The following is a 15,352-nucleotide window of genomic DNA, read 5'->3' as shown; positions in this document are numbered from 1 at the left end:
CCTTTTGTGATTGACTTATTTCACTCAGCATAATGTCCTCCAGTTTCATCCATGTTATGAATTGCTTCACAGATTCATCGTTGTTCTTTCTCGTTGCATAATACTCCATTATGTGTATGTACCATAGTTTGTTTATCCATTCTTCTGTTGATGGGCATCTAGGTTGTTTCCATCTTTTTGCTATTGTGAACAAAGCTTCAATGAACATGGGTGTGCATATGTCTATTCGTGTGATGGCTCTTATTTCTTTAGGATATATTCCTAGAAGTGAGATTGCTGGATCATATGGTATTTCTATTTCTAGCTTTCCAAGGAAGCGCCACATCATTTTCCAAAATGGTTGTATCATTATGCATTCCCACCAGCAGTGCATAAGAGTTCTGATCTTCCCGCAGCCTCTCCAAAATGTGTTATTTCCAGTGTTTTTGATTCTCACCAGTAATGCCCGGTAAGATGGTATCTCACCGTGGTTTTTATTTGCATTTCTCTAATGGCTAGTGATTGTGAGCATTTCCTCATATGTCTGTTGGCTGCTTGAATGTCTTCTTTGGTGAAGTGTCTGTTTATTTGCTTTGCCCAGTTTTTAATTGGATTATTTGTCTTTTTTGTTGTAGAATTGTTGGATTTTCTTGTAGATTTTAGAGATTAGACCTTTGTCTGACTTGTCCGAAATTTTTTCCCAGTCTGTAGGTTCTCTTTTTACTCTTTTGGTGAAGTCTTTTGATGACATAAGTGTTTAATTTTTAGAAGATCTCAGTTATCAAGCTTATCTTCTGGAGTTTGTGTGTTGTTGGTTATGGTTTGTATCCTGTTAATGCCATGTAGTAGGGCCTCTAGCATTGATCCTATTTTTTCTTCTATGAACTTTATAGTTTTTGGCTTTATATTTAGGTCTTTGATCCATTTTGAATTAGTTTTTCTATATGGTGTGAGGTATGGGTCCTGTTTCAGTTTTTTGTAGATGGATATCCAGTTTTGCCAGCACCACTTGTTAAAAAGACTGTCTGTTCCTCATTTGATGGACTTTGGGCCCTTGTTGAAGATCAGGTGACCGTAGGTGGATAGATTTACATCTGAGTTCTCAATTCTGTTCCATTGGTCAATGTATCTGTCATTGTACCTGTACCAGGCTGTTTTGACTACCATAGCTGTATAGTATGTTCTGAGGTCAGGTAAAGCGAGTTCTTCTTCTGTATTCTTCAATAGTGCTTTGCTTATCCGGGGCTTCTTCCCTTTCCATATAAAGTTAATGATTAGTTTTTCCATCTCTGTAAAGAATGTTGTTGGTATTTGGGTTGGGATTGCATTGTATCTGTAAATTGCTTGGGGTAGAATTGTCATTTTCACAATGTTGAGTCTACCTACCCATGAGCATGATATGTTTTTCCATTTATATAGATCCCTTTGGTTTTCTTGCAGTAGTCTTTCGTAGTTTTCTTTGTATAGGTCTTTTACATCCCTGGTTAGATTTATTCCTAAGTATTTTATTTTTCTAGGGGCTATTATAAATGGTATTGTTTTCCTGATTTCCTTTTCATCGTTCTCTTTATTGGTGTATAGGAATCCAATCTTTGTATGTTTATCTTGTATCCTGCTACTCTGCTGAATCTTTCTATTAGTTCCAGTAGTTCTCTCTTGGAGTCTTTAGGGTTTTCTATTTATAGTATCATATAACTTGCAAACAGGGACAGTTTAACTTTTTTTTACCAATTTGGATGCCCTTTATTTCTTTTTTTTTTTTTTTTTGCCTTATTGCTGTAGCTAGGACTTCCAGCACAATGTTAAATAGGAGTGGTGATAAAGGGCATCCTTGTCTTGTTCCTGTTCTCAAGGGGAATGTTTTCAGCCTCTCTCCATTAAGAGTGATGTTGGCCATCAATTTTGCATAGATGCCCTTTATTATGTTGAGCAGTCACCACTTTTCTATTGGGAAAATATTTGAGTTTTTCTTCAATGACAGGTTTCCACCTTACACGGGTTTTGGCCGTGGTAGGTTTTACTGTAGAAGTATTCCAAATGATACAAGTAAATACTTTCCCGTTCAGGAGTTGGAGGTCCCTGGGTAACACAAACGGTTTGCACTCAATCCAATCCACCCAGCGGTGACATGGAAGAAAGGCCTAGCAATCTGCCTCTGTAAAGTTTACAGCTCTGTAATACATGGTATTGCCATGAATCAGAAGCTATGAGTCAGAATCCAAACTCGTTGTCCTGGAGTGTATTCTGACTCATAGCAACCCTGTAGGGCAGAGTAGAACTGCCCCATTGGGTTTTCAAGGAGCAGCTGGTGGATTCAAACTGCTGACCTTTTTGGTTAGCAGCTGAACTCTTAACCACCGTGCCACCAGGGTTCCAGTCAGAATCCACTCTACCCAAAATGTTTTGTCTGCTTATTTGAGGAGGTGGAGCCCAACCATCCCTTCCACCTCTCGAGTGTGGGCTGAATTTAGTGACTCCCATCCAAAGAAGAGCATATAGAAGAGAAAACCAGTAACTTTACTGTGGAGAAACCAGGCAAGCACTGTTTTGAGTATCAAGGTTAACATTGTTAGTGATGTCATGCTGATATCATGTATTTCCCTGATATGATGTGATGAGAAGGGCACTTCCCCTCTCTGGTATTTTTCCACAAAACCGATAAGCACAGTCTAATCATGAGAAAAACAGACAAAACCAAATAAGAAGCATCTACAAAATATCTTACCAGAGTTCTTTAAAACTGTCAAGGTCAAGAACAAGAAGAAAACACTGAGAAACTGTCCCAGATCAGAGGAGTTAAGGAGACAGGACTAAATGCAATGTGGTATACTGGATGGGATCCTGAAATAGGTAAAGATACTAGTGGAAAAACAAGTGAAATTTGAATACAGCCAAGAGTTTAGCTAATAGTAACATCTCAATGTTAATTTCTTAGTTTTAACAAATTCACCATGGTAATATAAGATGTTGCATTAGGGGACAGTGGGTGGCGGATAGGGAAGCTCTCTGTACAATCTTTGCAACTTCTCTAGAAATCTAAAATTATTCCAAAATAAAAAAAGGTTATTAAAAACAAGAGTTCATGAACTTCCAGCGCCAAGAAAGCATTCTTTAAAAGCAGAAGCAAATATCCCTTTGTGTAACTCTACTGAGGCGTGCAGGGCCCGGTGTTTGGTGCGGGGGTGCCGGGAGTCCCGGCAGTGAGCCTGGGCAGTTGGGACTGGAACAGCGCGCTGAGCGCCAAGAGCCCAGGCTCCGCCTCCCTGGCGCAGGCCTCAGTCCGGGGCGCGCCCTGGGGGCGGAGCCGAATCTGCCGGCTGCAGTGGCGACAGCTCTGGCCCGCGGACTCGACCCTGGCCGGAAGGCCCAGGCGCCGAGGGTAAGGAGAATCGCCGGGACCCCGCGCTCGCTGGGCGTCCCCCAAGGTAAGTGAGCCCCGGCCACTAGCAGGCCCAGCCCCTGCTGCGCGCGCCAGATCGCCTCTGCCAGGTGGGTGCGCGTCCAGGTGTCCTTAGAACCGGATCCCTCTGCGCAACTGCATGCGCCAAGGACATTTCCAGTAAACGCGGACATGGAGAATAGGGCATGCCCCCCTTGTAAACTTCTGTTCTGGTTCTGATTCTTTAGGCAAGAAGTTTCTCCTCTGGGAAGGCAAGCGTTACGTTTCCCCCGAGAACCGATAACCCGTCCTTAACCTGAGGCACACCTGATTATTCATTTACGCGGCTGTTATGCAGCCCATCTGCTAGGGGTCCCTGCCTTTTCTGCCCGCTAATTTCAGAGGCCTTGGAGAAAAGTCCTCCGAAGAACTTGTTGCCACGTGTTAACCAGAGTTTTTAAGGGCAGAAATGAATGAAGGGGTTCATTCATTCATGCTGGCTTCCGGAGTCACAGGTGTAGCAAAAGCAAACAGCTTATTGGTTGACAGTTCTCTTTGGTTGAGCGAGCATCATGGGATTTTATTTAGGTAGCTTTTTTTAGGTAGCTTTTTTTTTGCAAACAAGCAGCATTATGTTACTAAAAGCATAGGAGCAGGACAGTCAGTGCAAGTGTAGATTTTAGGTTTGATGATGACATGGTTGTGAATTTTCAGCTTCTTTGAAAGGAAAGGGGCCCTGGTGACACAGTGGTTAAGCGGTTGGCTGCTAACCAAAAGGCCGGCAGTTCAAATCTACCAGTCGCTCCTTGGAATCCCTATGGGGGCAGTTCTATTCTATAGAGTCGGTATGAATCAGAATCCACTCGATAACAACGGGTTTTGTTTTGGTTTTGAAAGGGAAAAAAAATGAGGTTGAATATACGGTCAGAAGAAGCAACTAGCCCCACACACCACTGACGCTGTGTTGTTCACTTTTGTATCATAGTTGTTGTTGATGCTATGTATTTTAGGAATTAAAACCTTTTTTACTACTTTCTTGGTATATGTGTATATATATATGTATACACCAGATGAAGTGTCACAATACAAAAGGGAATTTTTCTGCATTCGCAATAGAGAAAAGATGATCTGTACTTTTGATTTTACCTAATGCTATTAAATATTTAGCTTTGCAAAGTCTGGTTTTCCAGAAATTTGAGCTGGGCTGGAGGGTCAGGTACCCTGGCAGGCACAATGGGTGGTGTTGTTACACGGTTGCTGGGCTGCCTTCCTCCCCCATCTACCCGCACCCCACAGTTTGAGAGTGAAGGCTCCTGATACAGAAGAATTTGCCCCTAAAGCAGAGAATACCCCAGCATGACTTCTCAGCTATTTAAGGAAAGGAGGAAAACAGGTTATAGTTCCTGGGACCCAGGCAAACTTCATAAGAACTTTCCTTCCCTTTGTTATTTACAGAAGTTGATCCTCTGTGCTAACTAAAAAAGCACTTTTGAAAGAAATGAAGTTATTTCAGGTGTATTATTTACCTTTATGATTTTATAAATTAATAGTAGGCATGCTTATTTGTTAACGTACTTATTTACAATTTGTTCAACTGTGGACTTGAGTTGTAATCTAAATCTTTGCCATAGCTGAAAAATGATGTGTATATGTGTTTGGAATAATGACTGGAAAGAATTGAAGATTTTGAAGGGAGTTTAGAAGTCTTTCATGCAGTGGCTTCAAATCTTTTGAACTGAGATGTTTACATCAAAATTTTTTGGCAATTTATATAATTCTTTTACTGTAAATGGAAAAAAAGTCATAATGGCAAAAAATTACTATGGACGTAGTACCACATTTAAATGAATTTACATTTTATTAAGCATGAAAACAGCATCTACATGGGTTTGGAAAACCATAGTGCGTATGAGTGTATGTGTGTGTGTACATTCAGTTTTAGAAAATGTTTAGAAAATATTTGATGCACCTATGATTTGCAGGCCTGTCCACATATTCATTGAGCCAGTATTTATTGAGTGCCTGTGGTGCAGGGCACTTTGTTCTGTGTTAGAGATATATGGGGGATATCAAACCAAAACCACAGAGTCAATTCTGACTCATAGTGACCCTATAGGACAGAGTAGAACTGCCCCATAAGGTTTCCAAGGCTGTAATCTTTATGGCAGCAGACTGCCACATCTTTCTCCCGTGGAGTGGCTACTGGGTTCGAACTGATGACATTTTCATTAGTAGCCGAGGGCTTAACCACTGCATGACCAGTGCTCCTTGAAGGAGGGATACAGCCCAGTGTAAATCAGACACTTTCTTGTCCTCCTGGAGTTTACACGTTGAAGCCCTCCACGGCACTGGAGACCATGGATTAGCAAGCACATCAATGACCATCTGTCACTTTTGATGATGGCTGAAGCAATATTACTGTCAAATCACATACTTCCTTTCAAATGTGTATCTTTTGGTATAGTGTGCATCATTTTCAGGTAAACTGCAAAGTCCCCTGAGAATTAGCCAGCTGACACTGGATGTCACCATTGTGCTGTGTAATGTAGCTGTAGAACAGGTGTGCTACAAGGGGGATCACCCAATAAGCAAGATAAGCACAGGCTTACTTGAGCTTACTTACTAATCTGTAGTGAACAATTTCATGTGGGTTTTACCACATCATTGTTTCACCACAAATTGTTCACTACAGATTAGTAAGTAAGCACAACTAAGCCTGTGTTCACCTTGCTTACTGGGTCATCTGCCCCTGTCAGGGACTGTAAATTTGAAAAGAGGCTTTGGTTCTGTAGGAAGGTGCTGTGGGGTTGGGAGAGAGACCGATGCTAGCTATACCTAGAAGCAGAATCTTTGATGTGAAAAAATGTGAAATTGGTCACTAAAGATGATCTGATAAGCAAGGTAAGCACCGTGTTTACCTTGCGTATTGGATAATCTGCCCCTGGTGTGCTATTTAATATTCAGGACATGGTCGGTCTCTTCAAGGGTTTGGAGATATGTTTATTTCTTTCCCACCTATAACCTAATTATCCTCATGCCACTAGGCTTGTAACTTTCATTTTCAGTTCCTAATATCTAAGCCCCATATAATAGTGACCAAAACAATTAAACAATATTGTTAGCTTGGAATCAAGAAACTAAATCTGAAAACTCAAACTATACTAAAACTCATCAGGGTTCTTGATTGCAAACCCAAGTAATTGACTCTGGTTGACTTAAGCAGAAAAAGAATTTACTGGGAAAATATGGAGTATTTCCCAGAAGTGATAGGAAAGTTGGAAAACTGGGTTTAGGAAACGGGCAGGATCCAGTGTGCTGGTAGCGCAACAAAGGTTAGGCAGCAGGGAAAGCTGGGTTAGGTCCTTCTGGCAATGCCACTGGTCGCTGGCTACCACCACTGGTGTCCCTGCTGCTGGTAGTGAAGCCCCACTCTGTGTCAGACTACTTCCCTTTCTCTAAAGAACAACTAGTGTTCACTGCCTCCAGCTTCAACCAGCCAGGTGGCGAATCCCCAAGGTGGACTTCCAGGAGGGAACACTCAACTGGCTGAGTTTTGGTCTTGTTCTTGTGCTTCAGCTTTAGGGAGGAAGAACAAGTAAGGGAACTTTCAAGCAGGTGATGATTCCACATATCTGTCAAGTGCTGGACACACAAACCATGTTAAACGTCCACCATGATTATGGTGCTTTCCCTTCGGCACCCACCGGAAGTGAGTTGAGAATACCTGTGTGCAATCGCCCAGGCTTTATTGCCCCTTAGCAGGGCTGAACTGGGTCAGTTATGGATGCCTCTGGACACCTGACAGCTCCATAGATTTCAGTGTATCCTGCCTTCCTTCAACCCTTGGCACTTCATAACAACCAGGGCTATGGTTTTAATGTGGCTAAAGAGGCAACTCCTTAGGCAAATTGGATGACCCAGTGAGTTTCAGCTATTTAAAAAAAAAAGCCATGCCGCATTAAAAGAAAAAATTCAACACCTCATAGCAAATCTAAAATTATTGAAAGAGAAATAGTGCCAAGAAAAGAAAATTATCATTAGTTTATAGTAATCAATTTTTTAAACAGAAGAACGTACAAAGAATAAAAACAAAAAACTCAATACCACTTTCTGGTTTCAACATTCAGTATATTTCCTAGCAGTTAAATTGAATATTAAAAGTATGAAATATTATTTAGGATATTTAACATTATATTTAATGTTATTACCATATACAGCAGTCAGAAGTCCTTGGAGAGTTACTAGAATTTACTATTATAGGTTTCTGTTCACATATCTTTAAGTTTAGCTCATATGATCTTAAAAAAATACATCATGTACATAAACATACACATCTGTCTGTCTACCTATCTACCTATCAATATTATTATTATTATTATTATTATTTTGGCTATCTGGCGAAGTTTAAGCTGAAGATATTTGTTGGCAATCAGGAATTGAAAAAATGTTTTGAGTTTTCTATAAATGAGGATGCTCTATCTTGCAAAAAGAGCAAAATGAACTAAAAAAGGATTAGAAAATGTAGTATGATGATGAAAATTCTTGTGCCTACAGTTATTTCCAGTGAGAAATTTAATGAGGCACAAATGTTTTCAGATTTCAAATTGCTTTTGTTCTACCATTTGCTCATAGAATTTGTATGTAAAGATTAAGATTGAAAGATTAACATCATGGTATCTACCTTGTTATGTACCATACACTATGCCATATAAAGTTTGATTTGATGCTTGCAAAAGCCCTGTGACAGTAGTTATTTCTGTCCCTGTTTTGGAGTAGAAGTCATGCAGATACAGAGAGCTGTGCAGGAGTTTCATTTAAGTGAGTGACAGAGCTGGGCTTCAGACGAGGCCTCCTGACTCTACCCTCTGCTCTTACCCACTGGACATGTGATTTGGCCTCCCACACAGAAAAAACTTGGCAAAAAGTCATATGTGAAAAATATTTTCAACTGGATCTACCTTTATAACATGTACCCAAATCAAATTAGTTGTCACTCCCTCCACCCTACCTTTTGAATCCAAGCTGCTATCTTCCTGCTTGAATGACCACAGTACCTACTGACTTGTCTCCTGTATCTGCTCTTGCCCTGTAGCTTGTTCTCCACACAGCAGCCACAGTGCTCCTTTGACAAGCCTCCGCTGCCTTCACATCACCTTTCAAAAAACATTCAAAGTTTCCCAATGGCCTACAAGCCTCCATGTGAACTGGCCTGATCTTGTCTTCTCCCACTGACCTCCTCACTCTCTACTCTATGGCTACTCTATTGTCCCTAGAACATTCTAAACCAATTCCAGCCTCTGCTCTTGTTCCCCCTTTGCCTGGAACACTCTTTTCCCGGATGAGTGCACTGCTGCACCTCCCATCCCTTCATTGAGGTCTTTTGCTCAAATGTTACTTCCTCTGATTGGTCTTCTTTTACCACTCGTCCAAACTAGCACTTCCTTTAGCCCCATTACCCTGCTCTGCTTTTGCTCATGTCACTATCACCACCTCACAACATCATTCCTAGATGCTGATTTATTTGTTTCATGTCTGTCTCCCCCTCTGTACTGAGAGTCCCTTGACAGCAAGGTGTCTGGTTCACCTCTGTATGTACATCTCCTAGCACAGTGGCATTCAATAAATATTTACTCTATAAATAAATGAATCAAAGGTTAAGTAAAGAAAGAAAACACCTTTGTTATAGTCTGTAGCATAGAAACAAAAACTCTCGTTTCTCATGGTTCAGTTCCTGGCCAGTCCACCCCATGCACAGCCACGACCTGTCTGTCAGTGGAGGCTTGCTTGTTATGATGCTGAACAGGTTTCAGTGGAGCTTCTAGACTAAGACAGACTAGGAAGAAAGGCCTGGCAATCTATTTCTGAAAGTCAGCTAATGGAGACCCTGTGGACGCAATAGTCTGATCCTCAACTAATCATGGGGATGGAGCAGGACTGGGCAGTGTTTAGTTCTGTTGTACGTGGGGTCACCATGAGTTGAGGGCTGACTTGATAGTAACTAACAACAATAGCCATGTACGTACTTATTGCATAATGGTTTTCTTAAGCCATTCTGTCATAAAACAGTGGAGAAGGTTAACTTACATTCTCCTGGGTGTCCAGTGATATGTTGGTTTATAACTTCTTGTGATTCCTAATAACGTGTGTGACTTGCTTTGAAAATTACAAACTATTTGTCAGATGTTAGTGTCATCAGGTGGGGATGTTGACCAATTACTGATACATTAACAGTAAAGAATCAGTACCATGGATTTGCAATTCTTAAAATCACCCAAAGCAGAATTCCCCCTATAGCCCAGCTCAGTCTGCAGACTCTTTAGACTATGATCTGGTTCTTCCCTGCAGAAGAAAACCAGCCAGCCTGTGTACCAGCCTTGGTTGTGGATATGGTCTCATATTTTATTTATTTGACAAACACATACAAATCACTTATTATGTGCTAGGCATTGTTATAAGTGCTTGACAAGTAATAGTTCGTGTGATCCTGAAAACAACGGGTGAAGAAGAAATTATTAGTATCCACATTTAACAGATAAGGAAACTGAGGTGCTGAGAAGTTAAGAGACTTGTCCAAGATCACACATATACTAAGTAGCAGAGCCAGGCCATGAAACTAGGCAATCTGCCGCCACACCCTTTAGCTGTAGAACCCTCTTTCTTCACAGAAAATCTCATGCAGAAAGTCCATGTGTGGAGCAGAGCAAAGCAGGGCGGTTGCGATCGAATGCGAGCTAGCCAAGCCCTGTCTGTGTAGCCCTGTCGTCTCCCCTCTTTGGAGCCCTGTTTGTAAAGCCCTGATCCAGGAAATAACTCCCCTTGGCAAGAGGCCACTTGTAAGCTGTCTTCAATCCATCCTGACCTAAAACAAATAAAATCCTTTTCTCACTTTAATTACCTGATTATGCTTTATTTTGAAAATGTTATCTGCCTAATCTTCTTCCAGATGAAATAAAATACTAAGGTGGATTTTCCCCAGGGTGGTAATGCCATATAACAATGTAGGCTTTACTGGCTTAAGCTCACCTGAGCTTTCTTATACAAAGCAAGGACTGTGGGCATAAAAGTTTTCTGGACAAAAGAGAGAAATGGAATTTAATGTCATAAAGAAAGAGTTGGGTATTAAGATTAGAACCAGCACGTCATGATCTACCTCCTCTGTCATGGGACGCTTGTCTTCTGGGGTTAAGATAAAGTAACAGCAGCAACAGTAGTGACAACTACTGCCCATTGAGTGCCTTTTACAACTGGATATTTTTTAAAAACCTGAAGGGTTGGTTGTTTGAACCTACCAGCTGCTGCTTGGAAGAAAGATGTGGCAGTCTGCTTCTGTAAAGATTAAAAAAAAAAACAAACCCGTTGCCATTGAGTCGATTCCAACTCATAGTGACCGTATAGGACAGAGTAGAACTGCTCCACAGGGTTTCTAAAGAGCAGATGGTGGGTTTGAACTGCCAACCTTTTGGTTAGCAGCCAAACTCTTAACCACTGCGCCAGCCTTGAAATCCCTATGGGGTAGTTCTACTCTGTCCTACAGGGTCGCTATGAGTTGAAATTAACTTGAGGACAAGGGTTTTTTTTTCCCTCATTTTCACAACTTTAGTGTTATTACCCCTATTTTACAGGTATGTAAATTGAGGCTAAAATTTTATGTAACTTGTTTAAGATGGCCGAACCAAATAGCACACCAAGGATTAACAATTCCTGGTATGTATTTTAAAGTCACTTGAGATCCTTATGTGGTGATGGAGGTGAGAAGTATGTTTCGAGAAAAATCAGTGATTAAGGAGCAAAATCTCTTAATATAAAGAATAAAAGGCAGTTTGGAGTATATATTTTGGGATATGTAACGAGGGTCAATAGGATTCTCAAATTACGTAGACTGAGAATTCAGTGGGATTCATTCTAAAGAGTGATTGATTTCTGTGATATAATACCTCTTATTTATTAATGTAGACAATGCATGAAATATTAAAAAGAAAATAGACGATAAATCAATTAAATGGGACTATAAATCAAGTGGGACTGAACAGGACAAAAAGGCGACTCAGGCCAGACTGATTGCTATTTTCCCACTGGTCCCTACTCCCACCCCTCTCCCCCCTGCCACTTTATAGCTCAGGGGTCTGCAAACCTTTTGTGTAAATGGCCAGAGAGTAAATATTTTAGGTTTTACATACCACATACTTTCTTTCTTGCAGCTACTCAGTTCAGCTGTTGTAGCTCAAAAGCAGCCATAGACAATATGTAAACAAAAGGACATGGTTATGGTAGAATAAAACTTCATTTGTGGAGACTGAAATTTGAACTTCATATTGTTTTCACGTGTCACGAAATGTTATTCTTCTTTTGATTATTGTTTCAACCATTCAAAAACGTAAAAACCATTCTTAGCTCGTAGGCTATACAAACAGGCAACAGGCCAGATTTGGCTCACGGGCTAAGGTCGGCAGTTCGTGTCCACCAGCCACTGCTTGGAAACCCTATGGGGCAGTTCTACTCTGTCCTATAGGGTCACTATGAGTCAGAATCAACTTGACAGGAACGGGTTTGGTTTGGTTTTTGGTACCCTAGCTTGGTCACTATTGAGTTGGAATTGACACTACAGAAATGGGTTTGGTTGATCCTAGCATGGAAGGAGCCCTGGTGGTGCAATGGTTAAGTGCTCGGCTGCTAACTGAAAGGTCAGCAGTTCGAACCTACCAGCAGCTCCTCGAGAGAAGAGTCCTGGTGATCTGCTCCTGTAAAGATTACAGCCCGGGAAACCCTATGGGGCATTTCAACTCTGTTACATGGGGTCTCTATGAGTAGAAATGGATTCGACAGCACCCAACAACAACCCTAGCCTGATCACACCCCTCTGGTTTCCAAACATGTTGCTTATTGTCTCTGTGGGTGTTTCTTTTACTTTAAGCATTTCTATGTTGTTTTGGACCAGGAGCTGAATCCAAGAGTAGACTTCAGAGAACTGAGTAACAGAATTCCTTTCACTCGCGTTTTGCAGAAATGCAGCTTGCAGAATTGCCGCTGCCAAATCAACTTTGTACAAAACAAATAGAAGCCATGGTGACCATCTAAGAGGATTTATAACAAAATGGAAAATTTCTTGGCGTGCTCTGTCGTTTTTATTCAAGATTAAAGGAAATGCAGGGCTTTGTGGTATCCCCAGAAGCTATCTTGTTTCAAAGTGGTGCCAACAAATATGGAAGTTCTTTGTGTGTTTAAACAGTATAGGTCCTTACTAAATTTTATATATTTTTGTTGTTGCTCTTTCTCTCTAGGGAGGTGAGCCTTGATGTGATGGAAATAGCCCTGAACTTGGTGTCAAAAAGACCAAGGTTTGCGTTGAATCTTGGTTAGTTTTATTGTGATCTTGGGTAAGTTAACATCAGCAATGACAGTTTTGACTTCCTTATCAATAAAATGGGGTTAATAATCCTACCTCACAGGGACATTTATTCATTTTATTTATTTATTTATTCATAGTTCTTTACTATTTATTATGGAAAGTTTCAAACAAAAAGAAAAGAGAGTAATATAATGAACCCCCGGGCCCATCAACCTGCTTCAATAATTATCCATTTTGCCAAACTCTTTCATCTTTATCCCCACTCCATTTTTCCTCCCTACCAGAGTATTTTAAAGCAAATCCAAATGTAGTATAATTTCACCTTCAAATATTTCAGTATGTATCACTAACAGATAAGATCTTTATAAAACAGTACCATAATTCCATTACCACATGTAGAACTGCCCCATAGGTTTCCAAAGATGAGCTGATGGATTCGAACTGCTGACCTTTTGGTTAGCAGCCAAGCTCTTAACCTCTATGCCACCAGGGTTCCAACAAAAGTGCAGTAATTCTTTAATAACATCTAATATCTAGGCAGTGTTCAGATTTCCCCAGTTGTCCCCAAAATGCCTTTATGTAGTTGGTTTGTTTGAATCAGGAACCAATCAAGATTCAGATATTGCATTTGGTCATGTGTTTCTCAAATCTCTTACCAAACAACAACAACAACAAAAAAAATCCATTGCCATCGAGTTGATTCTGACTCATCGTGAACCTACAGGACACAGTAGAACTACCCCATAGGGTTTTCTAGGCTATAATATTTACTGAAGCAGACTGCCACATCTTTTTCTGGTGGAGCAGCTGGTAGGTTCAAACCCTCGACCTTTCGGTTATCAGCTGAGCGTTTGACTACCGCACCACCACGCCTCCTTCTTAAGTCTCTTAATGCGTAGCACTTCCCGCTCTTGCCTCTTCGTCTTTCTTCATACAGTTAATTTGTGGAAGAAACTAGGTGTTTGTCCTGTAGAATTTTGCATATTCTGGATTTGGCTGATTACGGTCTTTACCCTTGTAGAGTCATTGAACGTCTTCTTTTCTTTCTCATATTTGCTATAATTAGATATAGAGCCTTGATTAGATTCAGGTTCATTTTTTTTGGAAGCATATTTCATAGGTGGTGCTTTATATTTCTTATTGTATTACATTTAAAGGACATAATGTCTGGTTGTCTCTGTATGTTAAGATCGATTAGAGGGATCTTTCAGGTTAATGTAGTCCTCATTAACTTTCACCTAATGTTTTATCATTAGTTCATGGTTCTTGGTTAAGTATATTACCTCATAAGGGGTTGCAAAATGTAGGTTTTCTATCAATTCTTCTAAATTTATTAATTGAATTTTTATAGAAAACTTACCCTCATCAACAATTTGGTTGCCATAAAATACATTTCATGCAATAAAGCCATGCTGAGTATTTGTTTATTCCTTTTATTTGCCAGTTTTGTAATAATCGTGACTTCTCCCAGTGAGTTGGTGCCTTTTCGACTTCTAAAGGTGAACAACGAGGGTGGTGGTTGGTGGTGTTGGTGATGGTGGTATTTCTCCTGCATCATAAATTTCAAGGATTTAAATTTTTTCATGTGTCAATTCATCACATTCTTCTTCAGGTTGGCTTCTGTGTCTTATTGCAGTAAGATTTGATTACTTTCTTGCTTTTTGATATGACAGGATATCCCAGGCTTACCTTGTACATTTCTTGCCCTAGACCTGAATCAGCCAATTTTCCTAGAAGTCCTAGTTTCTTTTTAGTAGGAAATGGTATTATAGAGACCACAGTCTGGATGCTAAGAGTTCAAATTACTACTGGCTTGTTATTATTTCTAGATTTTTCTAGTAGATTAAAAAACTTGTTGCTGTCAAGTCAATTCCAACTCATAGTGACCCTATTGGACAGGGTAGAACTGCCCCATAGGGTTTCCAAGGAGTGCCTAGTGGATTTGAACTGCTGACTTTTTGGTTAGCAGCTGTAGTTCTGAACCACTACACCACCAGGGTTTCTAGTGGATAGAGCTAGAATATACATTTTTTAAAGGAAAAAAATCATTATTTTATGATGGTAATTCCAGTGTAGATGTAGAGCTTTTACCTAGCATCTTTGGTTCTATATTTGCATTTTTTTTATGCTGAAAATCTTGTTTCCTAATGATGTTAACATAATTACATTATCCTCACACACACACACACACACACACACACACACACACACACACACACACACAATAGTTTCAAAATAGCAATATCAATATTTCCACTAATATAGTTATTAAATATAGTTTGACTTTTTTTTTCAACTCTTTTTATTCTTAGGATAGCACACATCAGGGATAAACAGTCCCTAGTATGAATTTTAAAGTTGTTTTTAAGATATTTTAAGATAATTTTTAAGTTGTTTTTAAGATATTTTAAAGATAATTTATGTGGTTTTGGCAACAACTTCACATACAGTTAGGTTCATTTGTTTCTTTTTTTATTTTAGAAGATTTTTTTTTCTTATTGTTTTATAATTAGGTAAAATATTTACATGGCCCCAGTCAAAACTATAAAACACAAAATTTCCTCTTCCTTTGGTATTTCCCTCCTTCTTATATGAAATATGATACTCTGTATTATTTTCTGCACCATGCTTTTCACTGAGTAACATGT

The 15,352-nt window shown here is 39.9% G+C and overlaps 1 protein-coding gene across 1 annotated transcript in view; it reads left to right on the top strand.

Moving 5' to 3' along the window:
* Positions 1 to 12,636: 12,636 nt before the first annotated feature.
* Positions 12,637 to 15,352, top strand: part of CCDC68 (coiled-coil domain containing 68) — a 41,657-nt gene continuing 38,941 nt past the window's right edge. Inside the window, exon 1 of the mRNA XM_004379245.2 lies at positions 12,637 to 12,732. The gene's annotated coding sequence lies outside the window, so the exon portion shown is untranslated. The remainder of the gene's footprint in view (positions 12,733 to 15,352) is intronic.

Source organism: Trichechus manatus, unplaced genomic scaffold (assembly GCF_000243295.1).
Source record: "Trichechus manatus latirostris isolate Lorelei unplaced genomic scaffold, TriManLat1.0 scaffold00063, whole genome shotgun sequence".
Lineage (NCBI taxonomy): Eukaryota > Metazoa > Chordata > Mammalia > Sirenia > Trichechidae > Trichechus > Trichechus manatus.
Note: the sequence above shows the minus strand (reverse complement) of the source record. Positions and strands in the feature narration are given on the sequence as shown.